The following is a 17165-nucleotide window of genomic DNA, read 5'->3' as shown; positions in this document are numbered from 1 at the left end:
ATTGGGAACTGGTGTGGGGGGAGAGAGACAGGGTTCACTGTGCTGCTTTGGGGACTGGGATGGGGAAAGAGACAGGGTTCACTCTGCTGATTTGGGTGGCACAGTGGTTAGCATTGTTGTCTGACAGCACCAGAGATCTGGGTTCAATTCCCGCCTTGGGCAACTGTCTATGTGGAGTTTGCGCATTCTCTCCATGTCTGCCTGGGTTTCCTCCAGGTGCTCCGGATTCCTCCCTTAGTCCAAAGATGTGCAGGTTAGATGAATTGGCCATGCTAAATTGCCTGTAGTGTTAGAAGAAGAGGCAAATGTAGGGGAATGGGTCTGGGTGGGTTTATCTCCGGAGGGTCGGTGTGGACTTGTTGGGCTGAAGGGCCTGTTTGCACACTGTAAGTAATCTAATTTAATCTAATCCTGATATCACCTACTAAGTGTAGAAATAGGAAGATCAAGCAAATGAATACATGGCTTGGAAATATAATGCAGGAGGGAGGGTTTTTGCGTTCTAGGGCATTGGGTTTGCTTCTAGGGTAGATGAGACCTGCAGAGGGATCATGACTGGGAGTAACGTTGTTGTAGTACATTTTCTAGTGCTGTTGAGAATTCTGTCTGAATGCATTCAGCATTTGCAACATGTGAAGTCATGATAACAGAAGATATTATGAGATTATATTTGCCTTTATGGAAACATATCTGCAGGGTGACCAAGATTGGGAACTCCATGTTAAGGGATATTTGACATTTAGGAGTGATATGGAAGGGAGATGGGATATTGGGTGTGATACATTTGAATTTTCAAAAGGTTTTTGATAAAGACCCCTTAGGCGTTTAGTGAACAAAATTAAAGCACATGGGATTGAGGATTCGTTAACAAGCAAAAGGAGAGAAGGAAAATGGGTCATTCTCCAGTTGTCAGGCTGTGACCAGTAGTGTAAGTACCACAATGATCATTGGTTGGGTTTGAGCAGTTTTTATACAGTTTGGATCTGTGGGCCAATTGTAATAGTTCCCTGTTCGCAGACATAAAAATTTGGAGGGATTGAGAATTGGGAGACTTCAAGTTAGGTTCTATACCTAAGGGTTTTCAAGTGAGATGCAATTTGCACACACCAACTTCTGCAAACAGTTAAAGTTTATTACCACTTGTACAAGCGAGGTGACCCCCCTTTCACACTCTTGGCAGACATGCGAAGTTGAGTCCAAAGAGGCCCCGAGCAAAGGAAAGACATCCACTTCATACAGGTCAGTTGGTAATGCTTACAGGTATTCCACCCCCCCCCGCCACCATCACCACCACCACGTGTTACCCCAGGTATAATGGTAGGATGAGGACATCCTCAGAGATGATGTAAATGCTCTAATCCTGGGGAATTGTTATGCAAACTTTTTACTGACTCCATGATTTCCCTAAGACAATGTAGGTATGATATGTGCTAGCTTCACGGGATGATCACACAAATTACTTAGGTTGGTTGGCAGATGGCTATGAAAGCATTTCTGAACAGAAGGGACTGAAGGAGAGTTTAATTTGATAATAGCAGTAGAACAGGAGTAAATGGCTGCCCAAATGAAGTGTGGATTACAATGGATAGTCATCTAAATTCCTGCATGTTGTCTGTGAGACAGAATGTTGCCCTCCATCCACTTCCAGAATGTTCAGCTTCTTGGAGAAAGTCAGTATAGTTTAACCTTCTAATGTTGCATTAATATCCAGAGAGATCGTACAAGTTCATCTTTTAACATTACACAAGGGGATTTAGATAAGCTGAGAAAGTGAGCAAGAACACAGCAGATGCAATATAATGTGGATAAGTGTGAGGTTACTTACTTTGTTAGGAGAGATACCTGTAGAAATTTTTTTTTAAATGGTGAAAAAGAGAAACTATATTGATGTCCAAAGAGACACAGTGTACTTGTTCATACGTCACCAAAGAGTCGTGAGCCTCTGGTATTCATTATTACAGAAAATGGTTGAGGCCAAAACATTTGTGTTTTCAAGGAAGAGATAGACATATCTTTTGATCCCTTTAGCCACAAGAACTATATGATGGTAAAACAGGCTTGGGGTATTGAGCTCAGTAACCATCCGAGCTCGATTATATGGAGTAGTGGAGCAGTCTCATGGAGTCAAATTGCCTACTTTTATCTTTTTCTATGAAAGTTGACATACTGGTACAGCAAGCAGTTCATGTGGCAAATGATATGTTAACCTTTATCGCAAAAAGATTTGATTATAAAAGCAGTCTTGCTTTAAATGCTGGTGAGGCAGTATCTGCAGTATTGTGTGCAATTCTTAGCCTAAGGAAAGTTGTACTATTGTCAAGGGAGTGTAGTAGCAATTCACCTAAATAATTCTGGGCATGGTGGGACAGAACTGAGGTGAGATTGAGGGGACTGGGCCTAAATTTGTTTGGAATTTAGAAGAATAGAAGGTGATCTGATAGAAATGTACAATGTTCTTGATAGGATAAGCAGAGTATATGCAGGAATGATGTTTCCTATGGCTGTCTGATTCAGGAAGGTAAGTCACATTAAAAAACAAGCTATTTAGGATTGAGATAAGACGAAAGAACTTCTCTACTCAGAGGATGGTGAATCTTTGCAATTCTGTGGCCCAGAAGATTGTGGAAGTTCAGAAAGTATGTTCAAAACAGAGATTGATTGATAGATTTCTAGTTATTAAGGGTTGTGGGAGTATTGTGGGAATATGGGCCTTAAGACAGATGATCAGCCATGATTGAAAATAGCATCAGACTTCTGATATTTAAATCATTATAATCCCGTCTGTGCAAAAATCAAATTTCTGATTTCAGAACCAGAAATCTAGCAAAATTGTTTTCTGTTGTATGCCAACAGGTATAGCTTGGGGTTTATGCAGCACTTTTTACCATCATGAAACAGCGCCATGATGTTTTACAGGTGCATTATGAAACAAAATTGACAGGGCCACAGATCTTGGGAACGGTGACCACGGTTTGAGAAGCAAGTTAAAATGGGAAGGATGGCTTGATGCAGGGAATTCCAGAGCAAAAGATTTCTGCAGCAGTGGAGGGGCAATAGAAAATGGGGGCTGAAATGACTGGAAGGATTCTGGGTAATCCAACATGGAGGATGGGAAAAATTTCTGGCTGTAACAGCTGCTCCTTTATTGAGGTATTTTAGGTGTTGGAGGTGATTTCCTCGAATTCCAGGGGCAGCAATTACTGTTTTATATGCTGTTGCGTTGTTTTGGAACTTTGGGAAAAATAAAAGTCAAAACAGCAGCAGTTTTAAAAGGGAGAAGAAAAGAGAAAGGAAGCACATGGTGAGGTCAGTGCAGGAGAGAAAGAGAGAAACTGACACAGCAGTGAACCTGCACAGTTTACTGCCTTTGCTGTTTGAATTCATGTATTGCTGGACATCGGAGTGCGTCTGGGAAAATTAACGAACAGTGAAATTCACAACTGATCTTGGAGGAATTGTTTTGGCTAAGTTCACAGCACAGAAGCAGATAAGTTTTTGTTTTTAAGTGTGACCTACAGAAACTCTGGATTAGTGAGTAGAGTGGGTTCTTTCTTGATTATATGTTTTTTGACATATGGCTCTTGATTAAACTTTAAATATAAGCCATAACTATTCATTTAACCTGGGGGCTGTGTTTTGTCGAGGAATAGGAGGGTGTTATTTTCTGGGTCTTTAGATTGTGAAGGAGCAAAAATGGCCTTTAGTAGAGTGATATGCACTTGTCAGATGTGGGTGTTTAAAGAGTGTTAAAGGTTCACTGTGGATTATATCTGCCATAAATGCTGTTGGTTGCGATTCTTATCAGATCGAATGGATCGGTTGAAGAGACATTTAGAAGCTATGAGGAATTTGCAACAGCAACAGTCTGTGATGGATGGCAGTTATAGGAAGGGGGGAAAGTCTCGGATACAGTCGCATAGATGGGTTAATTCCAGGAAAGGTAAGAGAGGTAGGCAGCTAGTGCAGGAGCCTTCTGTGGCTATACCCATTTCAAACAAGTATGCTGTTTTGGAAAATGTAGGGGTGATGGATTCTCAGGGGAACTTGGCACGAACAGCCAAGTTTCTGGTATTGAGACTGGCTCTAATGCAATGAGGGGTACATCGGGTTCTAAGAGATCAACTGTGCTCGAAGACACTCTAGTCTGAGGTACAGACCAATCTTTCTGTGGTCAGTGACAAAGCAGAATGGTGTGTTGCTTCCCAGGTGCCAGGATCAAGGATGTCTCTGAGATGGTGTAGAATGTTCTCAAGGAGGAGAGGGGCCAGCAACAGGTCATTGGTCCACATTGGAACCAACGACTTTGGAAGGGAAAGATTGAAGAGAGATTACAAAGTTAGGTAGGAAGTTAAAAAGGAGGTCCTCGAGTAGTAATATCTGGATTACTCCTGGTGCTACGAGCTAGTGAGGGCAGGAACAGAAGGATACAGCAGATGAATGCATGGCTGAGGAGCTGGTGTATGGGAGAAGATTCACAGTTTTGGATCATTGGAATCTCTTTTTTGGGGTAGAATTGACCTGTACAAGAAGAGTGGATTGCGCCTAAATTGGAAGGGGACTAATATACTGGCAGGGAGATTTGCTCGAGCTGCTTGGAAGGGTTTATACTATTGCAGTTGGGGGGGTGGGGGAGGAGAGGGAGGGAGATGGTGAGGAGAGAGATCAATCTGTGACTGGTACAGCTGAGAACAGAAGCGAGTCAAATAGTCCGGGCAGGCAGGGACAAGATAGGACTAATAAATTAAACTGCATTTATTTTGATGCAAGGGGCCTAACAGGGAAGGCAGATGAACTCAGGGCATGGTTAGAAACATGGGACTGGGATATCATAGCAATTACAGAAACATGGCTGAAGGATGCGCAGGACAGGCAGCTTAATGTTCCAGGATACAAATGCTACAGGAAGGACAGAAAGGGAGGCAAAAGATGAGAGGGGAGTAGCCTTTTTGATAAGGGATAGCATTACATCTGTGCTGAGGAAGGATATTCCTGGAAATGCATCGAGGGAATTTATTTGGGTGGAACTGAGAAATAAGAAAGGGATGATCACCTTATTGGGATTGTATTATAGACTGAAAAATGTGTTGCTGGAAAAGCACAGCAGGTCAGGCACCATCCAAGGAGCAGGAGAATCGACGTTTCGGGCATAAGCCCTTCTTCAGGAATGAGGAAAGAGTTTCCTCCGTCCTGAAGGGCTTATGCCTGAAACGTCGATTCTCCTGCTCCTTGGATGCTGCCTGACCTGCTGCACTTTTCCAGCAACGCATTATCAGCTCTGATCTCCAGCATCTGCAGTCCTCACTTTCTCCTAATTTTATTATAGACCCCCTAATAGTCAGAGGGACATTGAGAAAAAACTTGTAAGGAGATCTCAGCTATCTGTAAGATTAATAGGGTGGTTATGGTAGGGAATTTTAACTTTCTAAACAATGACTGGGACTGCCATAGTGTTAAGGGTTGAGATGGAGAGGAATTTGTGTGTACAAGATGATTTTTCAGATTCAGTATGTGGATGTATCTACAAGAGAAGGTGTAAAACCTGACCTCCTCTTGGGCAATAATGCAGGGCAGGTGACTGAGGTCTAAGTGGGGGAGCACATTGGGGCCAGCGACCATAATTCTATTAGTTTTAAAATAGTGATGGAAAAAGATAGACCAGATCTAAAAGTTGAAGTTTTAAATTGGAGGAAGGACAGCTGGAAAATGGGAAGCCTTCAGAAATGAGATAACAAGAATCCAGAGAAAGTATATTCCTGTCAGGGTGAAAGGGAAGGCTGGTAACTACAGGGAATGCTGGATGACCAAAGAAATTGAGGGTTTAGTTAAGAAAAAGAAGCAAGCATATGTCAGGTACAGACAGGATAGATAGAGTGAATCCTTAGAGTATAAAGGAAGTAGGAGTATACTTAAGATGGCAAAACGGGGACATGAGATAGCTTTGGCAAATAAAATTAAGGAGAATCCAAAGGGTTTTTACAAATACATTAAGGACGAAAGGATATCTAGGGAGAGAATAGGACCCCTCAAAGATCAGCAAGGTGGCCTTTGTGTAGAGCCGCAGAAAATTGGGGAGAAACTAAATGTGTGTTTTGCATCAGAGATTACTGTGGAAAAGGATATGGAAGTTATAGAAAGTAGCAAAATAGATGGTGACATCTTGCAAAATATCATATCACAGAGGAGGAAGTGCTGGATGTCTTGAAATGCATAAAGGTGGATAAATCCCCCAGGACCTGATCAGGTGTACCCGAGAACTCTGTGGGAAGCTCGGGAAGTGATTGCTGGGCCTCTTGCTGAGATATTTGTATCATTGATAGTCATAGGTGAGGTGCAGGAAGACTGGAACTTGGCCAACGTGGTGCCACTGTTTACGAAGGGTGGTAAGGAGAAGCCAGGGAACTATAGACCAGTGAGCCTGACCTCAGTGGTGGGCAAGTTGTTGGAGGGAATCCTGAGAGACAGGATGCATATGTATTTGGAAAGGCAAGGACCGATTAGAGACAGTCAGCATAGTCTTGAGTGGGAAATCACGTCTCACAAACTTGATTGAGTTTTTTGAAGAAGTAATTAAGAGAATTGATGGCAGAGTGGTAGATGTTACCTATGTGGACTTCAGTAAAAACTTCGATAAGGTTCCCCATGGGAGGCTGGTTAGTAAGGTTACATCTCGGAGTAAAGGGATAACTTGCCATTTAGATACAGAAGTTAGAAGACAGAGTGGTGGTGGAGGGTTGTTTTTCAGACTGGAGGCCTGTGACCAGTGGAGTGCCGCAAGGATTGGTGCTGGATCCTCTAATTTTTGTCATTTACATAAATGATTTGGATGTGAGCATAAGAGGTATAGTAAGTTTGCAGATGACACCAAAATTGGAGGTGTAGTGGACAGTGAAGAAATTTACCTCGACTTACAACGGGATCTTGATCAGATGGGCCGAGAAGTGGCAGATGGAGTTTAATTCGAATAAATGCGAGGTGCTGCATTTTGGGAAAGCAAATCTTAACAGGGTTTATACACTTAATGGTAAGGTCCTAGGGTGTGTTGCTGAACAAAGAGACCTTGGAGTGCAGGTTCGTAGCTCCTTGAAAGTGGAGTCACAGGTAGATTGGATAGTGAAGAAGGCGTTTGGTATGCTTTCCTTTATTGGTCAGAGTATTGAGTACAGGAGTTGGGAGGTCATGTTGCAACTGTACAGGACATTGGTTAGGCCACTGTTGGAATATTGCGTGCATTTCTGGTCTCCTTCCTATCGGAAGGATGTTGTGAAACTTGAAAGGGTTCGGAAAAGATTTACAAGGATGTTGCCAGGGTTGGAGGATTTGAGCTACAGGGAGAGGCTGAACAGGCTGGGGCTGTTTTCCCTGGAGCGTCGGAGGCTGAGGGGTGACCTTTATAGAGGTTTACGAAATTGAGGGGCATGGATAGGATAAATAGGCAAGGTCTTTTCCCTGGGGTCAGGGAGTCCAGAACGAGAGGGCATAGGTTTAGGGTGAGAGGGGAAAGATATAAAAGAGACCAAAGGGGCAACTTTTTCACGCAGAGGGTGATACATGTATAGAATGAGCTGCCAGAGGATGTGGTGGAGGCTGGTACAATTGCAACATTTAAAAGGCATTTGGATGGGTATATGAATAGGAAGGGCTTGGAGGAATATGGGCCGGGTGCTGGCAGATGGGACTAGATTGGGTTGGGATATCTGCTTGGCGTTGTACAGGTTGGACCGAAGGGTCTGTTTCCATGCTGTACATCTCTGACTCTCTGCCTCTATGACTAAGGCAGGAAGAGGAGAGAGGCTTTCCCAAACCTAACCCCACTCTTGCAGAGTTATCCCTGTGTTAGACTGACTAATGGATGCCACATGTCAAACCACAAGAAGGAAATTACACTTTCACATGTCAAAACTAGTTCAGGCCAGTAGAGGTTCATTTACAAATCTCACTGCAGGCTGAGGGTCTCCTTGGAAAAAAGTGCATAATGTCTTGATTATATATCTTTAATTTTCTGGTGTTCAACATAGCCAGAATTACGATAATTACCATTTTGGTTGCAACTTTGTGCTTGGTATTGTGTCTTCTAGATGGCCCATTGTTTTAATTATGCATTGTGAAATGGAAATTTCTATTGCTTCTATCTAGCATTTAGAAACTCAGCAAAAATTTACCAATAATGCAGACAAGAATGGTAGAGCACAGGAATGAGTTAACGTATTTTGGACAACTCATGTAATTTATGTAAATGAGCTGAGCAGTGGCAGATGAACATGTTGGGGATTGCACAGAGTCGTAGAGATGTACAGTACGGAACAGACCCTTCAGTCCAACTCATCTATGCCGACCAGATATCCTAACTAATCTAGTCCTATTTGTCAGCGCAAGGCCCATATCTCTCTCAATCCTTCCTATGCATATATCCCTCCAGTAACCTTTTAAATATTGTAATTGTACCAGCCGTCGCCTCTTTTTCTGGCAGCTCATTCCATACATGCACCACCCTCTTCATGAAAAAGTTGCCCCTTAGGTCCTTTTTCCCCTCTCGCCTTAAATCTAATCCCTCTAGTTCTGGACTCTTCTCTCCCACCACCCCCCCACCCAGGGAAAAGACATTGTCTACTTACCCTCTCCATGCCCCTCATGATTTTATAAACCTCAATAAGGTCACCCCTCGGCCGTTGACGCTCCAGGGAAAACAGCCCCAGCCTGTTTAGTGCCTCGTATTGATCAAATTCTGTTTTGTGAATAATTCACCTGAAAGAAGTTTGACAACTTGGCACGTGATGTTACCACTGCAAAACAACAATAAAAATGCTATAAAAGCTGTGATCATCTATCGTAAAACATATGGCTTTAGTATTGTTAACACTGCACAGTGAGTACTCTCCCAGTTTGGGTTTATCAAAAAAGAAATCCAGTTATTTCTGGCAATGCAGAAAGACTTGAGGCTGGTATTATTGTTTCAATATGTTCTGAAGCGTCACCCTTGAGGAAGTCTTATTTTCAACCTTGAGTGAGTAATCTTGATACTTGGTTTAAAATTGAAGCTGTAAACCTGGAAAATAACTTTCAACTGGAAAAGCTGAGATGAGGAGCAGAAAGCTATTCTGTAGTTTCCACCACCCAACATCTGGAATTGTTTAAGTAATTCGTAGCAGTGTGTAATATTTCAGAATATGCTGACTTTAATGTGTTTTGCCACTTTCATCTGGGCTTTGCTAGCTTTCAAATCTACATCTAAAGTGGAGGGGAAAGAATTATCTTCCTATTTTTAGCTGTAGCATGTACTGCACCTTTTTGTTGTCATGATCATACATTTTATAATTCTGTTCACTAACCTTGCTTCTAACAGCTTTTCTCTTCCAACTGCAATGTTTCCCACTGCATTCTGCACCATGGAATACAGGGCAGAAAATTGGAATTTGTGCAACCTTTCTTGCTGCATCTTGATTGATATCTGAACAAAGTTTGAGCAGGCTTTCTCTGATACAATGTTTTGTAATTTGTAACATACTTGGGAGTGCTGAACCTTAAATGAGCTCAGTTTCTTTCCTGATAAATAAATTTTGGGTTGGGGTGGTCATGGAATCTCCCAAAAGAAAATGAATTTCTCATTCAAAACTTTATGAAGAATGTGATTGTGGAACCTTGCAGAGCTATATTTTACTACAGGTTTATTACGTCGTGTGCGGATGTTTCTTTGCATTAGTGATCATATTGATTACTTTTTATTATTCAATAGGTGTTGCTGGCTAGGCCTGTGTCTGTTGTCTACCTCTGAATGGCTAGTGGACAGTTAAGTCAATCACATTGCTGTGGATCTGGAGTCCCGTAGAGGCCAGACCAGGTAAGGATGGTAATTTGCTTCCCTAAAGTACATTGGTGAGCTATATGGATTTTTCTTTTGGACACTCGGCAATGGATTCACTGTAATCATTTGACTCTTAATTCCAGAATTTTGTTGAATTCAGACTTCAACTGCTGTGATGGAATTTGAACCTGGATCCTCCAGCACATTAATCTCTGGATTAATAGTGTAGCAGTAACACTACTAGGCGATCATCTCCCCTGAAATTGACTTATCACCAGTACTACTGTAATGCTGAAATGAAATCAATTATGGAGTGTCTTTTAAATCAAGTTTCTGTTGGTCAATTTTTTTTGTCTAAAAATATATTCATTAACTGAAGGATTCCAAATTAAATTTTGTACACAAAACAATTTTTGTTGTCTCTTTCTATATGGCAAATGACCTGAGTGAATTTTTGTTTTTTTTCTCAAAATACTTTTATTAAGAGTTAATGCAATGGGATAACTGAGCCAGATATAACTTCTAATTTCAATTTGCTTAATTTTCTTGATAAAAGTTTGTTGAAATAAATTTTTTCTTCAGTCAACAGGGATCTTAAAATTTTGTACCATTCTAAATATTTACCATGGCCGGCACAGTGGTTAGCACTGCTGCCTCACAGCGCCAGAGATCCGGGTTCAATTCCCGCCTCAGGCGACTAACTGTGTGGAGTTTGCACATTCTCCACGTGTCTGCGTGGGTTTCCTCCGGGTGCTCCGGTTTCCTCCCACAGTCCAAAGATGTGCAGGTCAGGTGAATTGGCCATACTAAATTGCCCGTAGTGTGAGGTAAGGGGTAGATGTAGGGGTATGGGTAGGTTGCGCTTCAGCGGGGTGGTGTGGACTTGTTGGGCCGAAGGGCCTGTTTCCACACTGTAAGTAATCTAATCTAATTTGCGTTATTTATTTGGCAAGGATATGAACGTTTTCAGTTTTGATTTTTTTAACATGAAAAATTACTTTTTAACCATTGTGCCAATTTGCCATCTGTTCAAATTTAAAAGCAATGGTTGGATTTGTAAGTTTGCAAAGTAATACTTCAAGGCCATTTTTCCTGAACCTGGACTTTAAGCATAGCTCGTGTACAGACTACAGAGGATACAAACTAATACCTTTATAATTGGTCCAGATGATGTGTCTGAGCTTGTTTTTTACCATTTTTTTTCAAATTCCTTTGTTTAAACAAAATTGCCCCCAATGCATGTCTCATCCATTATGTAAATAACTGAGGCTATTTGTGAAGAATGCTGTCTATGCTTTTGAATGCCTCCAATTGGATGCTGTAAGAAAACAATAGAATGCCTCAAAAAAAAGAATGAGGTAAAAACAATGACTGCAGATGCTGGAAACCAGATTCTGGATTAGTGGTGCTGGAAGAGCACAGCAGTTCAGGCAGCATGCAAGTAGCTTTGAAATCGACGTTTCGGGCAAAAGCCCTTCATCAGGAATGAAGGCAGTGAGCCTGAAGGGTGGAGAGATAAGCTAGAGGAGGGTGGGGGTGGGGAGAAAGTAGCATAAAATACAATAGGTGAGTGGGAGAGGGGATGAAGGTGATAGGTCAGGGAGGAGGGTGGAGTGGATAGTGGAAAAGAAGATAGACAGGTAGGACAAGTCATGGGGACAGTGCTGAGCTGGAAGTTTGGAACTGGGGCGAGGTGGAGGAAGGGGAAATGAGGAAACTGTTGAAGTCCACATTGATGCCCTGGGGTTGAAGTGTTCCGAGGCGGAAGATGAGGCATTCTTCCTCCAGGCGTCTGGTGATGAGGGAGCGGCGGTGAAGGAGGCCTAGGACTTCCATGTCCTCGGCAGAGTGGGAGGGGGAGTTGAAATGTTGGGCCACAGGGCGGTATGGTTGATTGGTGCAGGTGTCCCGGAGATGTTCCCTAAAACATTCTGCTGGGAGGCGCCCAGTCTCCCCAATGTAGAGGAGAACGCATCGGGAGCAACGGATACAATAAATGATATTAGTGGATGTGCAAGTAAAACTTTGGATGTGGAAGGCTCCTTTGGGGCCTTGGATAGAGGTGAGGGAGGAGGTGTGGGCACAGGTTTTACAGTTCCTGTGGTGGCAGGGGAAAGTGCCAGGATTGGAGGGTGGGTTGTGGGGGGGGGCGTGGTCCTGACCAGGTAGTCACTGAGGGAACGGTCTTTGCAGAAGGTGGAAAGGGGTGGGGAGGGAAATATATCCCTGGCGGTGGGGTCCGTTTGGAGGTGGCGAAATGTCGGCGGATATTTTGGTTTATGCGAAGGTTGGTAGGGTGGGAAGTGAGCACCAGGGGCGTTCTGTCCTTGTTACGATTGGAGGGGTGGGGTCTGAGGGCGGCGGTACGGGATGTAGAGGAGATGCGTTGGAGGGCATCTTTAACCACGTGGGAAGGGAAATTGCGTTCTCTAAAGAAGGAAGCCATCTGGTGTGTTCTGTGGTGGAACTGGTCCTCCTGGGAGCAGATACGGCGGAGGAATTGGGAATACGGGATGTCATTTTTGCAAGAGGTAGGGTGGGAAGAGGTGTAATCCAGGTAGCTGTGGGAGTAGGTGGGTTTATAAAAAATTTCAGTGTCAACTCTGTTGTCATTACTGGAGATGGAGAGGTCCAGGAAGGGGAGGGAGGTGCCTGAGATGGTCCAGTAAATTTAAGGTCAGGGTGGAATGTGTTGGTGAAGTTGATGAATTGCTCAACCTCCTCACGGGAGCACGAGGTGGCGCCAATGCAGTCATCAATGTAGCGGAGGAAGAAGTGGGGAGTGGTGCCGGTGTAATTACGGAAGATCAACTGCTCTACGTAGCCAACAAAGACCGGCATAGCTGGGGCCCATACGTGTGCCCATGGCTACCCCTTTGGTCTGGAGGAAGTGGGAGGATTCGAAGGAGAAATTGTTACGGGTGAGGACCAGTTCTGCCAAACGAATGAGTGTGTCGGTGGAAGGGTACTGTTGGGGACGTCTGGAGAGGAAAAAACTGAGGGCTTGGAGGCCCTGGTCATGGCGGATGGAGATGTAGAGCGATTGGATATCCATGGTGAAGATGAGGCGTTGGGGGCCAGGGAAGGAGGAGGTGGTGGAGGACGTGGGTAGTGTCTCAAACGTATGTGGGGAGTTCCTGGACTGGCGGGGATAGGACAGTGCCGAGGTAGGTAGAAATAAGTTCAGTGGGGCAGGAGCATGCTGAGACAGTGGGTCGGCCAGAGTGGTCAGGCTTGTGGATCTTGGGAAGGAGGTAGAACCAGGCAGTGCGGGGTTCCCGGATTATGAGGTTGGAAGTTGTGGGTGGGAGATCTCCTGAGGTGATGAGGTTCTGTATGGTCTGGGAGATGATGGTTTGGTGATGGGGGTTGGGGTCATGGTCGAGGGGGCAGTAGGAAGAGGTGTCCTCGAGTTGACATTTGGCTTCAGCGGTGTAGAGGTCAGTGCGCCAGACTAACACTGCGCCCCCTTTATCTGCTGGCTTGATGGTGAGGTTGGGATTGGAGCAGAGGAATTTGAGGGCTGCGCGTTATGAAGATGAGAGGTTGGAGTGGGGGAGGGAGGTAGACAGGTTGAGGCGGTTAATGTCCCGGCGGCAGTTGGAAATGAAGAGGTCGAGGGCAGGTAATAGGCCAGCGCGGGGTGTCCAGGTGGATGCAGTGTGTTGGAGGTGGGCAAAGGGGTCCTTGGAAGATGGGCGGGAGTCCTGATTGTGAAAGTAAGCTCGGAGGCGACGGAAGAATTGTTCGACGTCACGGCGTGTATTAAATTCATTGATGCGTGGACGGAGGGGGATGAAGGTGAGTCCTTTGCTGAGGACTGATCGTTTGTCCTCAGTGAGGGGGAGGTCTGAAGGGATAGTGAAAACTTGGCAGGGCTGGGAGCTGGGATCTGGTGTAGGTCTAGAGCTAGGAGTGGGGGGGGAACCTGTAACTGGAGTGGGTGTGATGGTGGGAGGAATGGGGGTGGAGTCATGAGCGGGGGGGTTGGGGGTGGAGTCATGAGCAGGGGTAATGTTCCCCTCTGGGTTCTGGGGAGTGGGGATAGTGACAGTGGGGTCTGTGGGGGGCATGTCAGCAGAATGCAGGTGAGTGGCACTGGTGGGGACGGAAGTGGTGGTGACCATGGCAGTAGGTGTGGCAGAAGAAGTCACTGAGCATGTGGCATCAGCGATGATGTGAAGGGCAGAAGTGATGTCACGTGTGATGCATGAGGAATTGTGAAGGGGGAAGTGGTTGTGGGAGTGGCCATGATGGGGGCGGAAGTGACATCCTCAATCAGCGTGGGGGTGGCAGCCGCATGGCTAATGGCGTCTGAGTAGTTCCAGAGGCCAGGGGAATCTTCTGGAATGTTTGAGGAGCGCTGGTAATGGAGGTGGTAGATAAAAGTTTGTTGTACTTACAGTTCTTGATGTTTGAGATGGAATTGAAATACTGTTTGTTGAGAGTATGAATTCTCCTGAGGATGTAGTACAGAGTGGGTCCTTTGCAATTCTGAGAGTGTGTGGCTCTCAGCTGAGGCAGGGCTGACTGTAGAGAGGTTAGATGTTGGTGCATTGCTGCAAGTGTGCAGCAGAGGATCTTAAAGGAGAACTGTTGCTGGTGTTTTTGAATCTGTAGTCTATACTGTTTGTCCTGTTCGGGTCCAAACTTTGCTGGTTTAAAGGTGGTCCAGAGTCCGTGTGGGATGAGTTGGTTACGGAGGCAGGCACTGAGGAAGCGAATGTGGCTGTAGTAGCGAGTTTGTTTCACGACATGGTTGAAGAGCTTCAGGGCAGAGGAAATTACTTGGGAGTTATGGTTGAAGAGCCTCCTCTAGCTTATCTCTCCACGCTTCAGGCTCACTGCCTTTATTCCTGATGAAGGGCTTTTGCCCGAAACGTCGATTTTGAAGCTCCTTGGATGCTGCCTGAACTGCTGTGCTCTTCCAGCACCACTAATCCAGCTTCAGGGCAGAGGCATGGTTGAAGAGCTTCAGGGCAGGGGCAAAAAAAAGAATGCCAACAGAAACCTGAAAAGCTGAAAATATCACTTCTTGGGTTGATGATGCACCTGAGCCCCTGAAGGGCTGTCCTGTCGCAAAAGGCTTGTGCAGTGCTGTTGGACTCTGCATGTCCCCTTTCCATGGACACACAAGCACGTATTTAACCATGGAACAGGGATGGACAGCTAAGTTCTACAACTCCTTCAACCACCTGCTGCCTGGACATGTTGATGGCCATCATGGCCAGGCCCAGGAGGAAGTCCTGTGAATTGCCAACACCTCGCCAGATAGGGTACCAATAAGTCAACAACATGAAGCAGAAGTGCAACCAATAAGTTAAAAGCAGTTTCTTTAGATGGCTGGGCAGGGGCTGAAGACTATACTAATTAAATAAATATGAAAAATAATCTCCATGTAAAAATTATTTGTGGCATGCTGTGGATTTTTCATTGGCTGTATTGGAACTGTAGGACGTTCAGAGCAGAAATAGTCTTTTTCGCCCTTCAAGCCCACTTCACCAATCCTGTGCTACCCCTGTGTCCCTGTTGTTTTTAATCTTTGAGATTTTTTTATTTTAGTCTTGAAGATGCTCAATGACTGAGCTTCCACAGCCTTCTGGGACAGAGAATTCCCAAGATTTGCTATCCTTTTGAGTAAAGAAATTCCTCTATCTCAGACTTGATTGACCGCCTTGTTCTCAAGCAGTGTCCCTTGGTTTTAGGTCACCAACTGGGTGAAACATCCTTTCTGCATCTCTCCTGTCAATCCCAAATATAGGCCCAGTTATTTTAATCTTTTCTAATAGAATTGCTAAATAAATTGGTTAATGCTAAAGGTTAAATTTCATGCATCATTATTTTGTTGCGTGCGTCTTCATTTTTAAGAAGCTTTGCAAAATCACTTCTTGGTACACATTAGTCATTGAAGTATTCTATTCCAGAAAAACTTGCAATGTCAGAGAGAAAATTCTTTTTGCTAATAACTTGAAGCTTGGCTATGCAAAAAGCACATTACAGTAATTTATTCTTAGTGATTTTCATGTATGAAAAGTTTCACAAGTACCTTGTAGAATAAATCTTTAATGTCCAAAGGTTTTTATCTGTCAGAAAGAAAGTTGTCTTGCAATTTCAAACAACGTCTTTGCATGATTATTTTTAACAACTAATTGACTGACAGCAAATACCCATTATAGTGCTGCTAACCATTAGCATTTTTTTCTCTATAAAGCTCAGAATTACAGACTGCGCAAGTGGAGCACTGAAGAACACACGAGCACCACCTGCTGGAATGTCATGCAGTTCTTTGCTGTTTCAATAGATAAGTGGAAATAGATGAATTTCAGACCGTTTGAACTCCTCATAATTTTCTGCCTAATTGCAAAGCGGTCTAGTCAAATGAAGACTGCAGTTATGGAAAAAAAGATATGGTTAGTGTATTGCACAATTACCAACAATACATAAATTAAAATTGCCTACAAATAGCTGCAAACATTCATTTTTGTACCAACAAGGGAACAACTGTCTGCTTAACTTACTTTTGACCTGTTTGCTATTTGTCATATGCTTCAGAAGTATGTATTTTTGTAATGATGTACTCCATATTGTTCTCAATCTTTGTAAATTAAACATACTTTGAGCTGGATGTGCTTCAGACCTGTATGTGCAATGTAATCATCCTCAAATCCTGATTTCATCGTTAATGAAATTAGCACTGAATTAAAAATGTGATTTGTGCATGTGTTGGAATATCCAGGGTGGAGGAAGAAAATTGTGGGTATTAATACTTGAGAATAGCTGTAAATCTTAATTAGCTATTTTTGATATACAGTACAACGTGAATTCTTCAACACGAATTGGCTATAACGTGATTGAAGAATTTAGACCATTATTTGTAAAACACAAACTTTTCCTTGTATTGGCTATAACATGAATCTGATCCCATTGGTTTAAATGGTGCTGCTATTATGCAATTTTCTTAATACAGGTTCACATAGGAGTGGAATTATTCTGTTATATCAGAACTGACTGTAGCTGAATGGCTGGCTGAAGTGAAAAAGTTCTTTGAGTTATTTGCAATACTAACTGCCTTGTAGAACTCCTGTAGATCTTCAAGGCTCCTGGGCAGTGTCCAACCCTCAGTATTGTGCCTGATGCAACTTTAAAGGTGATATGTTTTCTTCAATTTTGTGTTTCAAATTCGTTCTTGATAGAATCCTTGGGTTTATTGCTACTTTTGAAAGTATTCAGTTTCGACTGTTTGTTGAATTCTACTACAACTCAAATTGTCCAATGCTTCAGGATTATTTTTAATCTATACTAATGCCTTTAACAAACCTGCCACGTGGTGTGTTACTGTATTTTGTGAGCCTCCAAAAGCTTTGAA

General features: G+C 43.6%; 1 long non-coding RNA gene across 1 annotated transcript in view; it reads left to right on the top strand.

The window, feature by feature from the left end:
- The window catches only part of LOC140466906 (uncharacterized), a 32997-nt gene extending 16573 nt beyond the window's left edge, over positions 1-16424 (top strand). The window contains exons 2-3 of the long non-coding RNA XR_011955304.1: positions 9731-9835; positions 16011-16424. This is a non-coding gene — a long non-coding RNA (uncharacterized lncRNA). The remainder of the gene's footprint in view (positions 1-9730; positions 9836-16010) is intronic.
- Positions 16425-17165: the final 741 nt, after the last annotated feature.

This window comes from Chiloscyllium punctatum, chromosome 44 (assembly GCF_047496795.1).
Source record: "Chiloscyllium punctatum isolate Juve2018m chromosome 44, sChiPun1.3, whole genome shotgun sequence".
NCBI classification, from domain to species: domain Eukaryota; kingdom Metazoa; phylum Chordata; class Chondrichthyes; order Orectolobiformes; family Hemiscylliidae; genus Chiloscyllium; species Chiloscyllium punctatum.
Note: the sequence above shows the minus strand (reverse complement) of the source record. Positions and strands in the feature narration are given on the sequence as shown.